This window comes from Lacerta agilis, chromosome 3, assembly GCF_009819535.1.
Source record: "Lacerta agilis isolate rLacAgi1 chromosome 3, rLacAgi1.pri, whole genome shotgun sequence".
In the NCBI taxonomy this organism is placed as follows: domain Eukaryota; kingdom Metazoa; phylum Chordata; class Lepidosauria; order Squamata; family Lacertidae; genus Lacerta; species Lacerta agilis.
Window position 1 is genome coordinate 21,744,470 of NC_046314.1, and position 13,532 is coordinate 21,758,001.

Sequence of the window (13,532 nt, forward strand, 5' to 3'; positions counted from 1 at the left end):
TGAAGACAGTTGTGTGTGTGCTTGTGTGTGTGATGGCTGAAATAATGAAAATGACATGTTACTATTCTTAGTGGAGTTGTTTGTTATTTCATTGTTGTACACTATTAAGACATGGATATATCATTTGTATTATGACATTTTGATGGTGCTATTGTGAAGGAAAATAGCTTGTGCTTTTCTTTTAGAGATTTGTTTCATTTAGGGGGGAAATGAAGGCAAGAATAACAACACAATGTTCATATTATTTTAAATGTTTTATTGGATTTTTTTTAATATAGAAAAAAACAAGCATTAAGAATGCAAACAATGAAAACACACCATCTCTGATAGCAATTCACAGCTAGTGCTAATTTGTCCAGACCAACTTTGACACAAAATGGTGAATCCAGAGTAATTGATTCTTAAAACAGTTCTAAAATTAGCTGACCAGCAAATATCCCCTACATGGGTCAACATGAACTGATAAAAAGTGTTATTTCAGTTAATAAAGCTAATAAATAGCAAACATACAGTGTTGAACATGTCATGTTTAGCTATGCCTTTTATTACTCTCTTATGATGGGTCAAGTGTTCCAAGAGAGTTACTTCCCACACTTTGACCTCCTACCCTTCCTTCATGGGTTCTCCTGCTACCTTCCACCATTGAACCACTTCCATTTGGGCCACTGACAACAATAGTGGCACTCATACTTTATGCCGTGCCAAGGGATTCTGTTCTGTTTCACTTGGCAAAATCTGGGACCAAAGAATGGCTAATTATACTGGAAAGTTAATTGTACACCCAGACTGTCAGGGAATGGTCTGATGATGCAGACTGGGGAATGCATTCTGTGGCAGACCAGCTTCTCTCCAATGGAGGGCTGGAGGGGGAAGGGTCACCCCCACTTGTCCACAGCATGTTCAGAAGTAGAGAGAGAGATTGAAGCTGAACAGCTTAGGGAGGAATTACCCAGTTTTGAGATACAGTGGTACCTCGGGTTACAAACACTTCGGGTTACAAACACTTCGGGTTACAGACTCCGCTAACCCAGAAGTAGTACCTCAGGTTAAGAACTTTACCTCAGGATGAGAACAGGAATCGTGCGGCTGTGGCGTGGCAGCAGTGGGGGGCCCCATTAGCTAAAATGGTACCTCAGGTCAAGAATAGTTTCAGGTTAAGAAAGGACCTCCAGAATGAATTAAGTTCATAACCAGGGGTACCACTGTAATGACAAAGGAACCAGAAGGGAGGGGGCAACTAGTTGAGATGTCAGTTGAGAATGTGGGGGACTCCCCCTCACCACGGACTCAGAGGTCCAAACGTATCAGAGAGCCAAGGAATCAGAGGGAGGGAGGAACTTCCCATTGGTGCCTTAACTGCTGCGGAAGTCAGGAGGATTTAGAGTTGCCAACTGCCCTCCTTGTGGAGAGCTGTGTATTTGTGCTTGCAACATGATGCTGCAATAAAAGGACTATAGGTATATCAACTGCTCATTAGCTCTTATCTGTGAAGTTACCGAAGGGAGTAGAGAACTCTCCACGCCTGACACAGACACAACATTGGTTTATTCTGGCACATTTCTTCCACATACAGTATGACTAAGGCTCACCCATTCTCCACATCACACCAGTAGAGTGGGGACAAGGTCACATTCACACAGGAAAGTCTCACTGGTGCGTACTGCTACCAGATGAACAATTTGAGGGTTGACTTACTTGGAAGGGGAAATGTCATCATGATCATAATCTAGAGCCCTTAAATGGAGCGGGAAGACTATTGCTGGTTATGGCAGGGAAGTGTTTATACCAGCATTCCTTTTATTCCATCGCAGACAGAGAATGTCTGTGTATGTTTGGATCAGTTATTTTGATTCAGTGCCAAGGTCTTAAAGCCGAGGCTAATGGTATTCATCGGGATATATTTCCTCTGCATGCAATTCTGTTCTTCATAATCAGTGTAATTTTCTTCCCAAGCTATTCATTTTTCCTCATCCATGACACTCTTCTTTTCCATGGATAAAACTGAAAATGAGTAAATGATAGCAAGGGGCAAAGTAGTAATGTATAAGTGAAGCAAAGCAAAAACAACTCACATTTAGATCCTCATTTTCCGCTCATGAATATACTACAGTAGATCAGAAGCACCATCTAATTGGTTGACCCGCGAGTATACTTTTTAGATGATGTGATGAATAGCAGGCGCACATACTGAGCGCAGAGTCCCTAACAGTTTGTAACCCTTTCAGAAGGGGTTGGTGGTAGGGTGTCATGGTTTGAAGTTGATTGATTAGAACGAGCTCAATGTGCTCTTCTCAAGTGCAAAGGAAATTGTGCGTCCCCAACAAATGACGTGTCTTAACAGCTTTGAGTGAAAAAGTCTGTAACTTGCTAAAACATGTCTAAGCTACCATTTATAATATTCTGTAGCTGATGTGACTTTGACATGCTTGGGCTGGAATACCTGAAATCAATGGGGGATTGCTATCTGTTGACCGTTCACTTCTTCATTATTAATCCTTTTAAAACTCTGTTATATTAAGGAATCAGTTTACGTTTCACAGGAGTCCACCCCAATCTGACAGTCTCTGCTTGTGGGTTGGAATGTGCCTTCCCATTGGATTCTTTTGCGAAACATTTTGGTGCACAAAAACTGTGCATGAAATACACATTTCACATACACACTCATGAATGTTTCCTTGTGAGACCCAAACAGGACAGATTTGGCCCAATGCTGTTTCCTTTTTAATTTCAGTAATCAGTCCTTCAGCTAATGAGTTCAGCTGGTGAGTGCCAACAGAAATGTGTTCAAAACAGACCATTGAGAAACAAGAGCGAGGTATCTGGATATTTGGGGGGAACTTGAGGTTTACACACACACACACACACACACACACCTTAAGGAACAAGCACCCCCCAAAAAAGTGAGGAATAAGCATGTTGTTGACAGGGAAAAGAAAACTTGAGGGCTAGATAAGAAGGAGTGGAATACTTTGTTTGGAGGAGTGGTTTTTTGGAATCCTATCCAGGGGAGCTGTGGTCTAAACCACTGAGACTCTTGGGCTTGCCAGTCAGAAGGTTGGTGTTCGAATCCCTGTGACGGGGTGAGCTCCCGTTGTTCGGTCCCGGATCCTGCCAACCTAGCAGTTTGAAAGCACACCAGTGCAGTGGGAAGGTAAATGGCGTTTCCGTGCGCCTTGGTTTCCGTCATGGTGTTCCATTGTGCCAGAAGTGGTTTAGTCATGCTGGCCACATGACCCGGAAAGCTGTCTGTGGGCAAACACTGGCTTCCTCAGACTGAAAGCGAGATGAGCACCACAACCCCATAGTCACTTTTGACTGGACCTAACCGCCCAGGGGTCCTTTATCCAGTGCTTTTTTGTGGGGGGTACGCAGGGGTACATATACCCCAAAACAATTTGTGAATCTAAGTTTGGCCTCATTGAGGGGCAGTATTTCAATATGAGTAGGAAAATGAGAGTACCCCTAAACATTTATTTTTTTAGAAAAAAACCCACTGGCTTTACCTTTTTGCCTCTACCAGGGGCTAGCCTGAGGGGTGGGCAAGCTAGCCCACTGGGGTGCCATGCTGAAGAGGGCACCAAACTGCCCTGAGGTGTGTGCACTGCTGAGCTCAGTGGCTGTGTTTTCTGAATGTACTTTCTTCAGTGGGCTATGGGTAGCAAAAAGCAAGGGCCTGTAACCTTTTTCTTTTCAAGGTGCTCCAGTTTGTTTCAGTACAAATTGATCTTCTTTCAGCTATTTTTTAAAGTATAATTCTTTCCCAGCTTCCACTTTGCACTATGTAAAAAGCAGGGGAAACACAGCCTTACTATGAGGCAATGTGACTGAGCACTGTGTACTTCAAATACTATAAGCCCTATATAAATAATAATAAAATAAAGCCATAGGCTGTAAGAGGTCAGCTGAATACCTTTTTATAAATGTATAACTTTTCTAAAGGAAAGTGCAAAGGATAATCTATCACAATAATTTCTCCTTGCATCCTAGGTCTCTTCTGTGAACTGCTCATTCTATAGCTGCCCATTATTCACTCGAATATCTGATTCATCCACTTAGAACAAAGAGAACTCGGAAAAAAGGGTAAAAGAAGAAAGGAAGTATTATCAAAACATTTCTGTGTCTTTATAACCTAGTCCTGTTTAATACACCTTTACTACCTCAGCGACCCATTAGTGACCCTCATATCTGAGGGGAGGACTTGTTCATTTGAAAAAGGGGGGTGGGCAAGGTCACATATAATAACATTTTGTTCTTCTTTTCTTCTTCCATTTTTAGACTTTATTTGAAGTTCCTGGTGTGTCTAAGAATGAACAATCAGAGAGCTATTTCCCCCCCTATATTTCCCCCATTCCTGTTTAGTACCATATGCAGTCCCATATCCTTGATTTTAAGAGGACTGCTCTACTACTGCTGTGAAATATATTCAGAAAGATATAGCTTCAGCTAGATTACAGTTACATTCGGAGACAACGGAAATCATTGCTGAAGCACCAGGCCTGCAGTTACCACAGACACTTAACAACCTGGCAGCCTTTCCGATCATTTATGTTTGTTTGTGCAGTGCTAACCATCTACAGTTGCCTGAGCAGCTTCGGTGTTCATAGGAAGAAAGACATTTTTACAATTGACATAGTGTTGGTTCCTAAACCAGTTCCTTAGATGTCAATCTATTTCACAGCGTACGTAGATACAGCAGTATCAAAATAAATCACATCTGTGCTCCAACAGAAAGAGCCTTTGAATATACCGGTAAACACTTTCTCTCTTTTTTGGCCTTGCTTGTAGAAAATACATTGGATTAGCAGCTTCTAAACTGTTTGCATCGCAGAAGGATTGCAAATATTTCTAATGAGCACAGCCCACAATGTGATCGCTTCTGTAGCCAGCTTTTTGATGGTACTTGTCATTAACATTTGATGTAGGAGCCATGCAGGGGAGATGTGCGGCATATGCTCAAAGATCAGCAGATGTTATCCTCCCTATGCAGGATGAAGTACATGCTGTCAGGACCCAAGAAGTGGCCTTTACAGTAATATATCATTGCATGTGGAAGCCCCTCCCTGCTCAGGCACATCTGGCCCCATCTCTCTCTTGAAGATCAGGACTCTTAGAGGCCCAAAGCACTGAAAAGATTATGGTGCTCCACCTATGTAATTCAAAATAAAAACAATGCTAGATCATAAAATAAAATTTTAAAACAAAACAGAATGAAACATAGATTCATTGCAACCAGCGGTGTGCAGTCAGTAGACTAGGGAGACTAGGTTAGTCCCCTAAATGTTCCCCGGGCACCTCCTTCCCAAAGCCTGGGAAGCTTCTGCCCAGCTTAGGGAGGGAGGTGCAATGCTCTGACAGGTCCAAGAGCTCTCCTGCCCGGCTTTGGGAAAGAGGCAGAAGGGCTTCCAGAATCCTGCCAGAGCCCTGGCACCTTCTTCCCAAAGCCCATGAAGCTTCTGCCCAGCTTAGGGAGGGAGGCACTATGCTGATATTCTGATGTCACAGACACAACGTCCCCCCAACAAACGCTCTCATAAGCTGGCTCCTTTGGTCCTAACTGTTCGCCTGCTGTTTCACTGCATGCCCTGATTGTGACAAAGGACAAGATCTGATTTCCTCACATTATTTTGATCTGCCTTAGTAGGACGCCCCTTGGTTCAGGTGGGGATAAGTACCAATAGGACAATGGGGGGGTAGAGAGGAGTATGTAATAGAGCAGGGGTCGACAAGGTTTACCTTGCCTGGGCCAGTTCACTCCCGCAGAGATCGCTCCATGGGCCGGATCGTGTCTGCACAGATGTGATTTCCGGCGTCTGTGTCTGCGCAGACGCGGTTTCCGGAGTAGCAGAAGCAAGTCCCCGCTCCGTGCTGTGCCAGTTTAGCTCAGTGTGTGGGGACTCGGCAAGTGGGTGGCTCGGTTTGGGGGTGGCTCATGGGCCGTTTCAACGACCCCCTTGGGCTGCTTGTGTCCCATAGGCTGCAGGTTGCCAACCCCTGTAATAGAGTGTAAGGAAGTCTAACAAAGTTCTGATTTCTATCATGATGACATAATTGATTGCTCAACCCAGCCATGTAGAATCATTGTAGAATTTTCCAGGAAACAAATGAAGGCCAAGGAATCTAAATTTCAGGCCACGTATGAATGTGTTAGTTCAGGTAATATGTGCCATGTAGCATCAGAGGTGTGTGTGTGTGTGTGCGCGCGCGCGCGCGCGCAGTTCTCCCCCTCTACAGATGTGCTGCTTGGAAATTTGGAAGCAAACATAACGACAACAGTGATCCAACCATTAAAACACAACATGTCAAACTGAAGAACAGTCACACACAGAAACCCCGCATGCACACGAAGAGCAGCACTTGCAATCGATACATTCAGCAGCAACAGAACAGAAAGCTTGTTTAGAAAGGAGTGTTTTCGATTGCTGACAGAACTCAAATACAAAGGAAGATGACCTAACCTGACCTTTGAGGGTATGGATGTGTTCTACATACAGGACACCACTGTAGAAAAAGTCATGTCATGTGTTGTCACCACCCTTTCCTCAGAAGGCAATGGTATGTTTGGTTGATCTTAATGACAGGCAAATTCACATTAGGAAAAAAAAAGTCCTTCACATGTGTAAACTGAATTAAGTTAAAACAAAGAGGAATTGTTCTTTTTCTCAATTTGCACTGGCACCAATCTGGGGAGAAACACATGAAAATGCAGTGTTAGAAATGACAGGATAGATATAGGATAGATATGGATTGTGGTTCATATGCTGTGTACAGCATATTCCCAAACCAGCGATGGGAGTGAACTTAATGCAGAGTAAATGGGAGTGTATAAACAGCCTTGGTCTCAAGATGATTTATGGGTAACAACCAGCCCCTTGAATTGCACACAAAAATGGACAGAAGCAAGTTCAGCTGATATAATAAGTATATCACATGATCCCAGCACTTTCCCGCAGTCAAGATTTGAATGGCAATACTCTACACCAACTTATGTTTCTGAGTGGTTTCCCAGGGCAGTCCCATATAGACAGAGTATCAGTCGTTCAATCAAGATGTGACTAATAGGTGTAGGATCATGACAAGGTTAAACTTTACAAAGGATGGCACGAGAGATGCGCTAGCTGAAGCTGACCTCCAATTTGAGGGTGCACATCTTGTAAAAGAAAAAAAGAATTAAGCAGAAATGCTTTGATTTAAACCGATTCCAACCCAGCTGAAGGTAATAAGATGGCAACCCTGTAAATCCAACTAGTTAGAAATGCAGTGCAAACCTGAATATGAAGCAAGGCCCTCTGATTGCAATGGGATTGGCCAATTCTGGGCCAGATTTGGAGGCCGGCAAGTAAGATAGTGCAGGGTCCCCTGTTATGGACCATCAACTACTCACAGCTGGAACAAATACTACAAACAATTCATCTCCCAACACTGACTTCATTGGAAACCATTTATTCAACAAACAGTACACAGGTGATTGCCATCAGATACACATATGCAACTTCATCCTCTTAATATGATGAGGATAAACAAGTGCAAATTTTGCTCTTAAGACATCAACTGTTCACATTTCAATTGAAACTATTCCCGTAAGATCAAAGTCTTAAGCAATATGGCAAATCAGGCCCACAATTGGTCAAGTGGATGAATATTCTCTTCAGTATATCAAGGAAGTACCTCTCTGATAAATGGCATGCTTCCCTGTGCTACCACTACCGGGTCTAATAAGAAATGCAAATTGGGAAAGGAGGTGTAAACATAACTGTTAAATATGGAGGTGAACAGAGGGGTTGAGTTTGGCTCAGCAGAAGCTTAAATCCGAGAAAAATGTGGCACATCTCAACTACACAGAGTCCAGAAAGGGTTGTCTTAATTGCAGCAACCTGTTCCTTAACAAATGCAATCTGACTTACCACATTTATCACACTAACAGTTATTTTGATAAAAATCCTCATTGACAAATATCAAGAAGATTAAAGAAGCAAAAAAAAAAATGCTTCAACTCTTGAGAACTGACACAGACTTCGGTAAATTTGAAATCCAACTTTCTTTATGTATTTGCTTGAATTGGCACTTTTGAGGTTAGTTTTTAAATGGGTAGGGTTATATCAGATACGTTTTATGTACTCTATGAGGAGTGCATAGGAGACTTCTAGTATACCATTTTCAATGGATGCTGTGAAATGTACTTACTGAGATGTGAAGAACTCTCTAAAAACTCCTTTCCCTGAAGGTCAGTAAGATTTCTCTTCAGTTGCAAAATCAATGGAGATGTCAAGTCCAGTGGGGTCATTTTAAATAGTACAAAGCATAGTCTGTTCTCTTTCATCAAAGAACATGAACACTCTTCAAAGTATTATCTCATTTAGAACAAGCATAACCATATACCACATTTTCCCATGTATTAGACAAGTTTTTTTGACTCAAAAATCATGTCAAAAAACTGGGGTTGTCCTGTACAGGATAGTGGCATGGGAAGGAGCTGTGCGCCGCCAGCCAGCTGGTTGGTGGGCGCGCAACTCCCCCCCCATGCTGCTGCAGGAGGCGTGCGCTCTAGGGAGCATTTCCTGCAGCAGCATGGAGGGGAAGCGGCACACTGCCAGCCAGCCGGTTGGTGGCCCATGCTCTAGGGAGCTTCCCGCCCGCATTGGTGGTGGTGGGAGCAGCTGGCCACTTTGCCAACCCTCAGCAACGGCCCTGCTGGGGTGATGGCGTGCATGCAATTCCCCTAATAAAAGCTCAACAACTTTGGGCCATCTTCTCATTTTCTTTAAATTTAGTCCCCCAAAATAGGGGACGTCTTATACATGGAAAAAATACGGTAATCTTTACCTGATCCACACCACCCAGACTCATTTGCAGATTGGAACATAGCTATCCATCACCTAGAAGAAACACCATAATGGAATCTTTGACACACTAACAAAAGGCTTAGATTCAGTGAGTTGGAGCTAGAGAAAAGCCCATGGAAGGGACAAGTGGAAAGCGTCGTTTGTATCTCATCTTCCTCCGAAATTCTGAATAACATATCTCCCAAGTGTCAAGGAATGAGTGGACTGTGGCAAAGGGGGATGAGGAGGAAGAAGATTAGTAGAGCAGGAGTTCCCAAAGTGGGTTCCACGACTTCATTTATGTGGTTAACCGTGTGTCTGTAAGCATACAATTAAAAACCATGCAGCTTCCAGCACAGACCATTACATTTGCTTCAATGGGCACAACACTTTTTCTATATGTAAACCTTCCATGAACATTAATGTATCTAACATTGCTGCAATGTTGGTATCGGAAAAGGATTTTCCTGTGCCACATCTATTGAAACCATAGGAGGAGGAGGTTAAACAAGGTTACAAAATATATATATTAAAAGCAGAATGCAGCACAGGTGGTTTTTATTTAATAATAAATAAAGCTCCAAAATTTACTGTGCTAATATTCTGTTTGAAACATAAAAACATATCCTTTTAAAATATTCCAATAAAAGTAGGTTTACAACATAGTCAGAAAGCTAGCACACACACAAAAATATTTTAGGGCAGCTTCAAGACCAATTTATTTTCAAGCAATGGTTACGCATCCATGGTACATTGGCTGGGTTTCAATTGTTGCTGGAGCAATGCTTTATTTGCCTTTGCAAATAGAGTGTGTGAGATTTTGCTGCTGCAGTTACAAATCAATATCAAGACCTGCTTTTCTGCTTTTGCCTCACCTGAGTGATAAAATGCTAAGGGCACCAAGATCACAGATGGGTGAGTTTAAGATTTCCTTATTTTTTGTAAATGAACTGACTTAATTCTGGTTCCTCATTAATATTTGGTGTCTTAAAAATAATAGGGGCTGTGGTACCTGAAAATCCTTTTTAAGTGTTTAAAGATAAAAATAGAGAGATCTGCTGGGGCTGTAAAATGATGCTCTGACTGGGACTAAGGGGGGATGCAGTCCAATATACCTGAAGGGCACCTGATTGGGAAAGGGCGATGGAGACGGAGTTGTGACAGAGAATGAACCACTTCTTCTATGGTGCGATCCTATGCACATCTCAGGCTCAGTGGTGCTGGATCCACAAGGCCCCAGGTTCAGTTCTCAGCTTCTCCCAGTAAGAGAGAAAAGTTCCCTGTCTGAAATTTCAGAAAACTGAATGAGATTGACCATGGTGTGACTGAGTAGAAGGCAACTTGAAATTCTGCATTTTCAGAGAAAAATCATTCACCCCCAAAGGGCTCTGGCTTTTAGAAACATTTCCATTATATATGAGTGTAGTTTCACAATGCTTTCATAATTGTGTATTCGTTTAAAAACTCCATCCCAGAAAGAATGTTTCATGCCTTGAGGTGCTGCCATTCAAACAAGCCAGAGAACCTTGCAAATCATCTTTGTCTCGTTTGCAAGGAGTTAGAGCTATTGAAGGGAAGAGGATATTATTCCCAGGCAAATAGCCATAACAAAGCAAGTGAAATCCAATATTCTCATTACATTTCCATGGCTCAGCATTGTTTTGGGACAAAACAATTTACTGTAGGCAAAAAGGTGGCTGTAAGCCTATTCACTAAAGTAGATGAAGTTTTAATTCAGAAAAAACGCAGTGTGGAGAATGTTATATTGAAAATGGCACTGATTATATCTTGTTTGGTAAGAGACCATAAAAAAGAAATCAATTTCAAGAACCTTAGAATGACCTACCCCGAGTGTAACACGAAGTAAGTTTGCTTTTCACTCTCAAAGATACCATGCATGCTTCCAAATGATCTATTTATTGAGGTTAGATGGCACCAGCTATTTAATGAGTAATAATAATAATAATAATAATAATAATAATAATAATAATAATAATAATAATAATAACAATAATTTATTTATACCCCGCCCATCTGGCTGGGTCTCCCCAGCCACTCTGGGCGGCTCCCACCAGAATATTAAAAACATGGTAAAATCTCAAACATTAAAAACTTCCCTAAACAGGGCTGCCTTCAGATGTCTTCTAAAAGTCAGATAGTTGTTTATTTCTTTGACATCTGATGCAGGGGGGTTCCACAGGGCGGGCGCCACTACCAAGAAGACCCTCTGCCTGGTTCACTCTGTACTGTTTGCGGGAAGGTTAGGCGACATTGTGGCAAAGCCACACTTTCCGGTGCATTTTGCCATCACTTTCCTTATCACAACAATTCCAACTTAAGGGGTAGGCAAGGAGTGGAGTGAATGGACTGTTGTGCAAGATGGCCAAATAAACTTCAATTTTGCAACCTGTATTTGCTGGTATCCCAGCCGGAAATAGTGACAGTTTAAAAGTGCCCTATTTTGCATGGGAGCTGTATCTTCTGTTTCTCCTTTAATTACTGTATGTGTTGGATTTGCTGTGACAGACACTTCTAAAAACTGCTTAACATCATCTTTATTTTAGAGCTTAGGAGAAAATTGCTCCTTAGATGAACGAATGCTCAACTCTCTGTTTTATGCACTTGGGCCATGACACAATTGGGTCATTGGAAGAATGATGACAATGGGGGGTTGCTATTCTAATTGTTAAGGATCCCCCCTAAAATAAAATAAAAAACACTTGAAGAAAGGTTCTGTGCTTGCTTGCGTATTTGTATTGAAAGGGGAAAGACACAAGGATTGTGCAGATTTCCTAGTGTCATCCTTGGTGCTTCGTGTGATTCCAGCAGCATCTCCTTATTCAGCTAATGTGCTGGTTGTTTGAGTAGATTTTTGGGATTTCACTGAAATACAAAGCATTCATTTGCCCCAAGTGTTTGGTAGTGCACAGAGAAAGCGCTATGATTTAAAGAAAGGAAACAGCTTGCAGATATATGAAGAAAAAGAAGAAGAAATAGGTTACCGACAAAGGTCAGGAGTGTTCTGCATCTTAAGGAACAGGTTTCTGTTCAGCCTTGTTTTAAGCAGACTATGTTTTTTTTTAATATGCTGGCTGACATGCCATTAATATGATGCTAGACAACAGGACGAGATAGTTGGACAGTGTTCTCGAAGCTACTAAAATGAGTTTGACCAAACTGCAGGAGACAGTGGAATACAGGAGTGCCTGGCGTGGTCTGGTCCATGGGGTCACAAAGAGTCGGAGATGACTAAATGACTAAACAACAACAACAGACAACAGACTGCATGAAGACAAATAGGCAGCTCAAAAAAAAAAAGTGAAGAAGAAGAGATTTCAGCAGCTACTTTTGATCACTGTCCATGGTGCTACAGATATGTTCAATAATGCATATTTTAAACCCACTATTTAGCAACCATATGTAAGAGCTGTTTTGCTGAAATGCATGAGTAAGGTCAGGTCCATGCATCGCAAAAACAACACAAAATGAACTGTATGCTTCCAATCATGGAATTTCTTTGGGGTGGTGAACATTAAGCATGTATTTGCTGCTGTTATGAAGAATCCACTTGGGAAGTGGGGATCTAGGGCATTCACCCTCATCACATGAGGGGGGCAAGGGCATGTACACCCTGGACCCACTGTCTCCCTTAAGTCCTTCCTCATTCCCCACTGCCTGGCCCTGCTACCCTCCACATTTTGTACAGGGAATATTGGTAGCAGAGAGCCTGCTCTAGGTGGGTAGGGTCCCGATGTGATTTAGAACCCCCCAAATCCAGGGTGAAATTGAAGGATTCTGCACAGGCAAAATATCTGAGGAATTCTAAGGAAAGGTCAAAGCATTTTGATAAGATTAATGGTATGGGGGGAGTATTGCATCAGAGCACCCTGCCTTTTCAACATTTCCGCACACACATGGAGATTCTGCTGGTGCTAGATCAGGCACCCCCAAACTCAGCCCTCCAGCTGTTTTGGAACTACAACTCCCATCACCCCTAGCTAACAGGACCAGTGGTCAGGGATGATGGGAATTGTAGTCCCAAAACATCTGGAGGGCCGAGTTTGGGGGTGCCTGTGCTAGATCTTTGACCTGTATATGTTTTGAAGAGAGTGCTCAATTTGTTTGTGTATCAGCCATCCAGAAATCTTTGGGTGAAAGTGAAATAAAAATTATTGAAGTAAATAAGTGAGTGACAACGTACCCCTATCCATGCTTACTCAGAAGTCAGTCCAATTCAATTCAATGGGGCTTGCTCCTGGGTAAATGGGGATTAGGAAGGCAGCGCATGTAAAGAAATAAATTTAGTCCAAGGATTATTCTTGGGATACAGGTCCTCTAGTCTCAGGGTTTTTGTTCCCTAACTTGCTTTCTTTCTTGTCTGCGATGCTAACGTTGCATAATAATGGCATACTTGTTGTTACTGTGGGTATCCAACCACCTAGGGACTATTTGTGCTTTTGTTGATAGATCATGTTCCCTATCACTTCCACTTGTGGCTGAAAGAATGGACTACAGCTGCCAGTTCCCAACACAATTAATGCGCAACATGCTTTTCACATAATAATCAGGGTGCATTATTCCTTCTTTAAGCCTGATATGTTGTATTTTGTTATCGTTGTAGGAAACAATAACATGTTTTAATTGGAATGGTGATTTGACAGTTCTATGGCCAGGCTTGCCACTGGCAAATGTGATCCCCAGGGATGAGGGAGT